Here is an 11,836-nt window from a genome sequence, read left to right on the forward strand (position 1 = left end):
ACCGTCAAAATAAAACTATTAAGTCCCAGGAGAAGATGGAGTGGGAGTAAAGACACTCTAGAGGAAACGTTGGTTCTTATTGTCCGTCTACTGAGCATGTGCAGAAGAACAGATTTCTGCGGCTGTGCTGAGCATGCAAAGTAGCAGCATTTCAGAAAAGTTGCGTTTCATCTGCCTTCATGGAGTTGGAGTGTTTTCAAAAAGTTCAAACATTGGAAGCCATTTTCAAAAAGTGGCATTTTCAGGGACCGGTAGTGCATCGTTGTCCTGTGAATTCGCCTCCAAACACAACAAAGGTTTTCTGTTTTCACTTAAAAATGTTGTGGTGTAACTTGTGCCTCAGACTTATGTCTTTGTGCTCCTGATGATATTTCAGTTTGGAACGTTTCATCGGTAGCACACATCAGAGAGAGAGAATCCTTGTTTCCAGTTCTGCATGGAGCTTGCATGTTCACCCTGTGCACATGGGTTTTCACCAGTACAGCAGAACCCGTGAGGAGTGGACCCGGTAAGAGCAGACACCCTGTACTGGGTGGACACGTCACTGTGCATGGACACATATTTAACTGTTAACACACCCTAATGAGCAGACAACCTGCCTGACGAGGACAACGGACAGGTTTTCCTGGCAAATTTCAAGCTGAGCGACGCTAAGACGGCCAAAATACTTGGACTGGAACCGATTATTGGAATAATCAGACGTTGTGGTGTCAGGAGATTAGTTTAGAGATCTGAATAATCGCCGCTTTCCCCACAACACGGTGCAGCTCTGTGAAGGCCTCTACATGCGCCCCATGTCCGCGAGTGTCCCCGAGTGCCAGAGTACGCGAGTGTCCGCGGGGTGCACACAATTGTGGCCATGCTCCACTTCTGGACTCTGGCGGCAGCACGCATTCCATGCATCCATTTCTGGCGGCATACCTGCTCCTCTTTGACCAGAGTGGAAGCTATTTCATGCCAGGAGTTGGCAGCCGTCTGGCTGTCCTCATACTCACTCAGGTTGGTATTGTAGATGTGAGGACATCGCCGGACCTCCTCGCATAAACGCTCTGCAAAGTTCGCCTCCATTGTGATGCACTGCAATAGGTAGAGCCTGGCGCATGCGCAGTCGGCACGCAGTCACAAAATTTGGGCTGCGTGTGGTCGACCACAGAGGGTTGGAGTGGACACTTGCGCACGGGGGCGGATGACGAATTTGACGTCACGCGGCCTCTGCGCACATGCGGACACTCGTAGCATGAGGGGGGACTTGAAGCTCCTCCCCCTCAGCCCCTCCATGCTCTCCACATTGCGTGTCTGCAGACTGTGTGCAGGTCGTGGGTGCTACACGATTGCATCCATACTACACTCTGGGCTCACTTCCATAACGTAACGACCCCGAAAATATCTCCACTTCTGCTGCCCGGCGTTCTCCACCTCTCCTAAAGTAATTTAGTTTCATTCAGGAGTTCTGAGCCTCAGAATTCCTGAGCCTTATTCAATAATTATCTTGTATACATCTTATATACGTGTGTATATATGTATTTATATTGTATATATCTTCTATTGGTTCAGTTATGTGTTTTTAAATAACATATTTGGTGTTTGGTTCCTTCAATATTAACTGGTCCTACAATTTGTCCTGGTGACCCGTCGCTCCGAAGAGAGGACACTTGTCTTCAGGGGACACTTGCCCTTGGATTTTAGGGCGTCCCTACATCACAGGTTTTACGGTACTTTGCTTTCCCCTCAGCGTCCATAAACATGTTTTTGAAGTGACGTCTTCTAAATTGCTCAGAATTGCAATGATGGGTGTGTTTTGTGTGACGGACCGTGGACGTATCCAGGACAGAGTCGTGTCTCTACCACAGTCGGCTGGAATCACACTCTGACAAACAGGTTCAAACCGGTTATCAACGATAGTTAGAAAGATTGATCTCCCCTGTATTCATTGTCCTGATTGATTTGACAGTTCCATTGAGCTGACGCTGTTGGACTTCTGGCTCGAGGCGCCGCTGGTGCAACTGAAACTGTTTGTCTTTAACAACGATGCCAAAAACCCGGATATGAACCGGGCCGTGTGACGGAGACGCCTCATTATAAGATGTGAATGAAATTGATGGCGTTTCATTAAAATCAAAGTCAACATGGAGCAGAACTCTTTAAACGTCCTCCGGAGATCGTTTAACTTTTCTTTGGATGAACTCAGGTGTTCGATCCGGCTCATTGAGCAAAAGTTCATTAACTGATCGGTGAACAAAGTGCAGGACGCTGGGAGACGTTTTCTTTGGATCGGGCCTCGGGCACTTTTATTACTCCGATCATTTAACACAGAAAGCTTTCAGCTGCCTGAACTCCCCGATAAATATCGCTGGGGGAACGACATGTGGCGAACATTATGTAATTCTCATAAGTCTCACCGAGTCGCTCCGACTCTGAAGAAATAACGGGCTCTGACCCTGAAACCATCGTTCAAACTGCGGGAACTTTGATCTGCACTTTACATTTAACAAAGCTTCAATAAATGTGGACATTGCGTCTGACATCATTTCCACACGTCTCACTGTTGTTTGTATTTAATGAGCAAGATCAGAAAAGCATGAGAGCCAATGAAACAGACTTTATGTACACGATGATATGAGAGTGAACTTATAGTTTCCCAGAAGTGAAGTCAGTGTGACAGGAAACGACCCTGGACCTGTGGTTACCCGCCTTCATCAGCCAATCAAACTTCAGCTTGTTTTATGACTGTGTAGATCCAAGTTGTACATAAATATATGTTTTAGCTTATTTTAGTAAGATTACTAAAAAAATTAAATAAAACTTGTAATAATTACGACAAAACATACACAACTGAATAAAAGAGAGCCAAAAGGTGAAAAAGCTCAAATGTCCAAATTGTCTATACATACTAAAAAAGAATATATCAAAAGTGTATGAGAGATTTTTTTTAAAGGTTTAAAGGTTAAATGTGTTTTACGGCTCCAGCTACGTCTGATTTAGAAAAAAAACGGTTATTTTAGTCATAAAGGTTCCAGACCCCTGGTGATTCGTATATTATACTGTGTTTAGTGAAGATTTAAATGAGCAGAAAATCCCCTCAGGAATTAAAGGAAAATGACATCATGAGAAACTGGAGGACCAAACGGAGCTGAAAATGTCTCTTGACCAAAGTTTGACCTCTCAGATATTCTGTTCCTCGAATGGGACAAACGTGAGGTTCCAGTTTAAATGTCTTCTTTCATCATGCAAAGTCATGAATTACCAAGATTAACACATCTTAATGGGTATTTAATCCCATGTAATCCAAGTAGAACATTTGGTTTGGTTCTGCCTTTTTGGAGCATTTTAGAATTCCGAAAAAATGCCTGGAACCAGGTCATGTTCAAAAATGGTCTAAATTTAGGCTCAGACTTGAGTCATCGTTACTGTCACCCTGAACCATTTTCCTAAACCCGCTGCTTTAGGTTTAAGAACAATTTACACGACAACATTGTCAAGTGAAAACGCAAGGCTGTTGTTGCGTTTTGTGCGTCTGTTTACACGACAACGCTGCTCAAAACCACTGATAATGAAACTTTGAAAAAATGCTGAGTCACCGTGGAAATGGGAGAAGATGTCACTTTTTGAAAAAGTAGCTCCTGCTCATGCTCATTACAGCCGTAGCAACTAGTTGTTCCTCATATGCTCAGTGGATAGTCAGAAGAATGTTTTCCTCCGCCATGTCATGACTCCCAGTCCATCTTCTCCTGGACTTGGGGCTTTTATTTTGACAGTCACATTAATAACGATCCAACTTGGTCGTCTGTCCACTAGAATGTCCACGTGTTCCCATATAAACAAGGCCTCAGATTCCTGACAGGTTGTGCCAGTTAATCTACTCTCTCCTGTCTTTCCTGTCTTGATTTATGGTTTCTGCTCCAGTCAGGCCGAGGCACAGTGACTACTTCCTGTCTGTCTTTGCTCCATTCAGATTCCCATATTACTACCCTGACTCAAGCTTCACCTCCTTTTTCTTTTCTCCACCTTTAAATCTGATTCTTGTGGAAGTTTCTTTTTGTACCGAGGGTTTGTTTCTCAAACGGCTTCATTTTAAGGAGCTTTGTTGTTTTCTTTCTTAATATTCCTTTGGATAGATAGATGCTGCGAGAGGACGACGGATCTGATGTCCTAAAGGTTTTGCACGCATGAAACGGGCTCAATTATGATTTTTGCACACACGTGGAGGCTGAGCTACTGATTCAATAGATCATTAAAGATACTTAATACAACCCGAGATGAAAGGATTTTTTAAGATTTAAAAACTTGAGAAACGTGAGAAAACGTCCTTTCATGCCGTCTGACATCTAAAGGCATGGCAGACCTGTTATTGCTTAGTCTCGTGTGGCTCAACGCCGCTTGTCCCTTCAAGAAGTTGGACGCCGACCACACAGGGCCACGTAACCCGGAGTCTCGTTCGTTTATCGGAATTAACCAGACGAATCGCTCCGCCGACTGAAAACGGCCACGCACCACCACCCACAGAATCAAGACAGAAGCACTTTTTCTCACTGCAAATTCATATTCATTCATTTGAAAGAAATGTGGAAGTGACTAAATATAGCCCCTCGCCTAATAAAGTGTCTGTGAGATATTGTGTTGAAAGGACAAGCCAGAAAAACTCATGTCAAACCAGACCAATGGTTGTATCATCCTGATGACCGTGCAGCTGTTGAACATCTGCCACGGGCGACTGCAGATGTGGATGTGTGAAGGATTACGGTGAGGTTCACCCGTAGCTGGCGATGTGGAAGTCCCGACGTTTCCAAGGAAAGTGTGACGGCGGTGATAGGGCAGTTCACGTGAGAGGCCATGTCTTTCAAGGACCTTAAAGTGACGGCGACGCCAAAAAAACCCGCTGAGTTAGCACCACGGCACTCGAATAAAGTTCAACAAGCCGGGACCAGAGTTTTCTTTAATGACTTTGTTTGAATGGACTATAGATCTATATTCCACTTCACTTCGGGAGGACGCTCTTGATTCCAGTTTGGACCACTGCCTCCTGCAAGCAGCCATCTAAAGCTGCTCTAGTAGAAATACGTTTGTTTGTTTCACACTTCGAGAGGCACAGAGCAAAGATCCAGATTGAGAAAAGGCAGAAAACTCCCCAGGGCCCCTCACACTTTGACTCCATCGGCGTGGCAGTGATTGGTGAACATAAACGGAGTGGGAGCCATGTGTCACGGTGAAACAGGTTTAGAGGATTTCCTGCAGATGCCGTGAGTTCGTCTCTCCCCCCGGTTGCTCCCTGTTCTGGAGTGGCGACTCACGTGTCCGTGGTGATGTTTCATTCCGCTTACTCATCATGACTCCGTGTCCCACCTCAGGCTGACCCTGCGGTTCAGGATTAGTCACTTATTTTCCTGCGACAACAAGCTTCTGTTGGCTGCAGCTTGACATTCTACCAACAGAACTCCCCCGCTGAGGGAAGACGGAGGAATCCAGTTTATGTGTTTCAGTCAACAAGTTAAGAGTTTCAGTCACTTGATCTTAGAATGAACCTTGTTGGATTGTGTCCAGTGTTTTGTGTTTAGTGTATTTACATCACCTACAATCTAACAACGAACCAAATTGTTGTAAAATATGATGGAATAAAACCTGAAATACAATAACTGGTCAATAATGTAAAAAGAGCCTGAAACACTTTTATTCTTACGTTATGGGAAAGAAAAATATGTCCGCTTAATATTGTAATAATTTTATTACATCATAAAGCGAGTCGATGGTTCATGATTTGGACTTGACCTGCTTGGATTTGAATAACGCTGAAAGAATGAGTTCTATGTGTTTATACGTACAGTATATATTTATAGAGTTTATAGTATTTATGTATAGCCTTCTGTCCAATCATCTGTACAAAATAATGTATAAGCATTAAACATATCAAACATATTAAGATCACATTTAAATTCTTGTTAAATCTTTTTACATTATTGACCAGTTCTTACATTTGGGGTTTTATTACATTATATTTTATAAGAATTCAGGTCGTTTTATCATTCTTTATATTTATTTATTTCTTTTTCTCCTGGTCTCCTGGTGAAGGGGGGTTGGGGGGGATCTAGTACCCACTGCTTAGAATGAAGATGCTCTATGATCGACGGTCACATCTTTACTGTGGTGAATCTTTCATGTTGCTGTGAGGAGCTCTGATTTCACATTTGTTAACATCGATTCTTCAGGAAGTAGAGTCACACCAGTTCTGCTCTTAATGATGCAGAGGTCCTGATCGTACCGATGGAGTTACACCCAACTAAAGTTGTATTGAAAGCACTTGGCCACTTTTCAGCGGTCTAATATTTGAAATTCTTATATTTTAGATAATACTTCAAATGTGTTTCTTTAGCACATTCTATTTCAAAGTTAACGATCTTTACTTAATTCAACATCTGCTTGATTCCACCCAATCCTCTTCCAAAGGCCAGAGTGCCAACTGACAGGAGAAACACGGACCCAGACACTCCTGAACTGGAGTCGTTCTGCAGCCACTCTGGAGTCATTCTAGAGCTGTTCTGGAGCCCCTCTGGAGTCGTTCTGGAGAAACTCTGGAGTCGTTCTGGAGCACTCTGGAGTCATTCTAGAGCTGTACTGGAGCCCCTCTGGAGTGATTCTGGAGCCCCTCTGGGGTGATTCTGAAATCCCTCTGGGGTCATTCTAGAGCTGTTCTGGAGCCACCTTGGAGTCGTTCTGGAGCTGTTCTGGAGCCACTCTGGAGCCATTCTAGAGCTCTTCTGGAGCCACTCTGGAGTCATTCTAGAGCTGTTTTGTAGCCACTCTGGAGTCGTTCTGGAGTCGTTCTGGAGCCACTCTGGAGCCGTTCTGGAGCTTGCATAACGGGCCCCACACTTCACACAGTAACTCATATGTGGTGACGTCAGCAGATGTTAAGCTTTGTTGAGCGCTGGTTTCCAGAAAACCTTATTTCTCATCAAACCCCGGAATTTAATTTCAATTTACTTTACTTTTTTGTCACTAATTGTGTTTTTTAAGTAAAATCCATTGAGCATTTAATTGCTCTACAATTTCAAACAAAATGAACTTAGTTTTACCTCGTCTTTAAAATGTGTGGTTTGTGTGTGTGTGTGTGTGTGTGTGTGTGTGTGTGTGTGTGTGTGTGTGTGTGTGTGTGTGTGTGTGTGTGTGTGTGTGTGTGTGTGTGTGTGTGTGTGTGTTACGCTAAGCCCGAGAGAACCACTCTATATAAGTGAAGTCCATTTACATTTTACGGTTCACAGAATTCACTTTATTTCAATTTATGTAGGTAACAATTAATGTTTATAGGAGACGTGAGACTCTTTCTGACTAATCCAGTAACCTCTGACCAACACTCATAAAGTCTCCAGAATAAATGATCTCAGCGGTTGATTTAAACCTCGCTGAGCTCGCACTCCAAGAAATACTATCAGAGCGACGTCCGTCTGCGCCGCGTTCCTCAGCAGAGCGGCTCCTCTCATAAATCTGCTTTGGTTGGAGCGGCGCTGGTTGGGTTTGTGAATGGTGGCAGCTGCTGGGACGCCTCGAACTGAGCGAACCGCCGCTGCCAGACTTTCCATGAGGTCAGCGCTGGCTCGTGGGCCGCTCCTCCAGTTTATGGTTCTGCTAAGAGCCCCCGAATCTGACTGGAGGATGAGTTTTTTTTTTTTTTTTTCGTATTTCACTTCACAGCTACGAATGAACACGGCGTTCAGCCCGACTGCAGCGAGGCGTCGTCAGCCCGACCGGGTGAGCGGGTCCTGCAACATTCCTCAACCAGAGATGATGTTTTCAAGATCATCCACCAAATTAAATGTGTCTGGAGCCGCTAAACGTTTCTTTACATACTGAAACGTCACATTGCATTCATGATGTTTCCAAGAAACACTTTTTTTTTTTTTACATTTTTAGCCAATTTTAGCAATTTTCCATAAAGTTTTCCTGTTTTAGTTATTTTAGCCATTTTATCAGCGTTGCCTGTTTTGCCTGAGCTATTTTTAAGCCTGGAGATTCGACCCTTTTTGAATGCAAAACAAAATGAAAAACGAAAGCAAAGGGTTTATTTCCATAGAAAGCTTCAGAGGGACCGGAGAACTCTGGATCGGAGATGTTCTTATTAACAAACTGCTTCGCAGAGCAGATGTGGAGACAGCTGGAGATAGACACCCAGTAGGAACTGTGGTGATGAGATCACCTTTACATTAGTTTCAGTGACGTTTGCGGCTGTTTCATTGATTTGCAGAGTTATATATGTGAAGTTAAATGAACTCATATAAAGAATTACTGAATAACTTTATTTAAGAACATGCTTAATATAAATATAGACCTTGCTGAATACGTCAGTGTTATTACGTTGCTATAGCAACACCTCATGTCTGTTTTTCTTATATAATGTTGAGCCTGTTTATTCTTATATTTATTAAGCCAAAGTGAACGTTCTGATTATTTTTTGCCGTGATAATAATGATACTCTGACTTGAGTTTGTTTCATCATGTGACCTCAAGCTGGAGGAGAAAAGTGAAAAAGCAGTAGACGTTATGGTCTACACATGGTCTACTAGGTAAACGAGGGGGAAAGTGTGTTTATCATTCTGTGAAGTTTGTTATATTTAAATGTTATGCGATAAGGCCTCAGAGTTACTTCACGCCTGATTTACTGTACGCGCAGTGCAGCGCGGAGCTCCTACACACTGCTCTAGATGTACTGCAGTGGCACCTTAAACATTCTGCCTTGGCCGACTCCCTCCAATCTGTCGGTTCTCTGTCTGCGTCTTCCCCCGTGTGTCTTACCTCACCCGTCCAGTTATCCAGTTGTCTTCTCCCTCTGTGCCCACCGATCTGTCGTGAGGAGTTCCACCTGTGTCCTGCCGTTCCCTCTGTATTCAAGCCTCCCGCTCTCTGTTGTTTGTCAGTTCATTTAGTCACTTTGGCCTCGTTCACACTGCAGGGGAAAGCGACCCAGTTCAGATTTTCTGTTCCCACTGATCCACATCCAACCTGGTTTGTGGCCTTGTGAGAGCGCCATTTTTCACACCAGAGCCAGGCCTCATTCATATGTGCTACCAATTCAGATTTTTTTTTTAAAATGCGACTGCTTCATCATTGACGTGTGACCGATGTCACGGATGTTAAAAGCTGTTAAAAACGATGCTCTCTTTTTTTCCTCATTCTCCATCTTCTTTCACTCATCATTTTGTCGAGATTTTGTCGGCTCGTATTTAACAACCACCTAAAAAATGGATCTACAGGCGCTGACCAGTGTTGCCAGATATGGCGGTATCCCCCAACTGGGGAGCCAAATTCTCGCACCTTTTAACTTCATTTATTTCATGCATTTGTGTGTTCATGACGTGTTGATTATTACACATATATTAGTTTTTCGGTTTTAACATTATTTCTACACAGGCTGAGATTTGGGCTGGTTTTTATTGAGGTGTGTTAGTTTTACCTTGTTTGGGCTGGAAACAGTGAGTCACATCTGGCAACGTTTAAAATAACCATTGGTAAAGATGTAAGTAATATACTTTAGTTATAATCAAACTTTAAATGATGTATTTATTAGATGTATTGCAATGCCAAGGCCAAGAAAACTACACAGTGAAACCATGAATAAGTTTAAAAAAAACAATTTTAATTGTGATGATATTCAATCGGTACTCGTACTCGTCTTTTAAAAAAGTGGTATCAGTGCATCCCTATGTAGAATATGTCTCCTTTGAACTGAGAGCCTTTCAAAAAGAAAAAAAACAAACCCTATTGACTGTTGAAAACATGCTCCAGCTTGTGCTTTTGTTTGAATGAAAAAAACTTCATATCGCCAACCTTTCCCGGATGCGGTTTTCTTGGACGTATTGCATTTCTTTAAAAAGCCTTCCCACTTTTGTAGCTTAACCAGCAAACCATCTGATGTCCGTACCCATCGCTCATCGGATACGTTTTTGAACTTTTCTCCGTGCTCAGTTGCAAATTTTATGTTGTCGTCAAACACGACGGCCTGCATCCCACAAACTAAACACGCGTCTGACGTCAGTAAATAAACAACCCAGACATCCATGTTTAGTTAAAACTCAGCTTTCTGTGTCAATCCTTCTTCTTTTCGAAAGCTCGTGTGGACAATCTGACGTGCGGACATTATAAACTGAAGAACAGTAAACGTGTTTTTCACTGGTCGCGGTGTCATGTATCTACTCAAGGGTTTCTATTTCAATCCATGCATGAAGTAAATGTATTTATTATCTATTTTCTAATTTGCGATCAATCTTAGGAGGGCTGGTTAGGAACAGGCAAAGCCCCGGATGTGGCCCGCAGGTCGTGATTCGGCCAATAGTTGTCTCATGGTTCCACTTTCCAGACCTTCATTCTTGACCTGACGGGTGAAATGATTTGTAAAATCAGTGGAGAAACATCAGATGTATAAAGCCTCCGAAGTATCTCCCAGGCCAGCGGGCACTTTTCAGTTTTCCTCTCTAATAATCTAAACTGTTGATTCGGGATCGCTGGTAGCTCCAAATGAGTCACTCTCACGTCGAGATGAACTCATCTGAACGGCGGAGGACTTGTGATGATGTGTTTCCATGGCGGAGATGTGATGTTTACTGATGATTAGTGTGTCTAACTCCCGGGCTCAGCGATTAGGCTTTATGTTTGTGGCAGTGATTCATGAGGAAAATATCTGTGGACAAAAATCAGCAGTGAAAACGTCAGGCTGGTGATCGTCGTCCACACGAAGAAACTCCAGGCTTCATAGGGGGGGGGGGGGGAGCAGCCGAAGAGTCCGAGAGGAAAAGTCACTTTCCTCGCTGCCGTGTTCAAGCCCCTCCAAGTCTCCACTGGAGGACGAAGGGTTTTCCCTGAGAGGAATAAAACGGTGCAAATGTGTGGATCAGCTCTGGGACGCAGGCGATAATCCTCCTCTGAGTGCTGATCCCTTTGAGAGAAAACTTTTGCTGAGCTGTGGTCTATTTATTCTAGTAAAAGCCTCATTTCACCACTAATTTAGATTTGGAAGGTTCCTACAATTGGCTTTTTCCTCTGGAGTTAATCTGCCCGAGCGGGGTGACCACAGACTCCTCGAGGATACCTTTCATTTGGGGCCAAACGTTGCTCTGCTCGCCCAGAGTTTTGTCTTGTGAGAACAAATGCTTGTGATCAGCCCGAATGCTCATGGTGATAATCCAGTCGACCTTCAAGACACTCCAAGTGTTCTAAAAGTTAACCTCTGCCCCACTGATGAACCCAAAGGTTTTCTGTGGTGGTGCAGTGCCCCTGTAGACTCCGTGTTCAGGCTAAAGCCTCGGTTCCACTGTGCAGCATGTGACGGGACGGATCAGGACCCGACGGCTTTTTTGTGCTTTTCCACTGGCAACAGTTGTGGATAGTACCCAAAGTCCCGTACCCAAACGTCACCATTTTTCCTAACTCCTGAATTGAGGTTCAATTGAGGGGCTGTAACACCGCTGTTCGATTGGTGGTGACGATCGTCCCTCTCGACAAACCTACAATATCTAATATCTCCTCACCTCCTGTCGATTGTTCAGACGGGAGACGGAGGATCTCCTCACACAAGCCTCCAGCATCTCTGGCGTTAACAGGAGAGGATGTTGGAAATGAGAACGTGTTCGAGGCTGTGTCACAGAGAAAGGAGGCTCACGGCTTTGCGCGGACGCCTGAGCAGTGCTGCAGCAAATATGTACCTTGCTGGTCCCACGTTTACTGATAAGTAATGATGTCACACACCTTTACAACCAGACCTACATTGTAACGGCAGTGGAACCGCGCAGCAGAGTCGGGTCTAACGTGCTCCGCCTCACCTTCCCGTACCGTCACACACTGCACAGTGGAAACA

Source organism: Lipophrys pholis (genome assembly GCF_963383615.2).
Source record: "Lipophrys pholis genome assembly, chromosome: 21".
In the NCBI taxonomy this organism is placed as follows: domain Eukaryota; kingdom Metazoa; phylum Chordata; class Actinopteri; order Blenniiformes; family Blenniidae; genus Lipophrys; species Lipophrys pholis.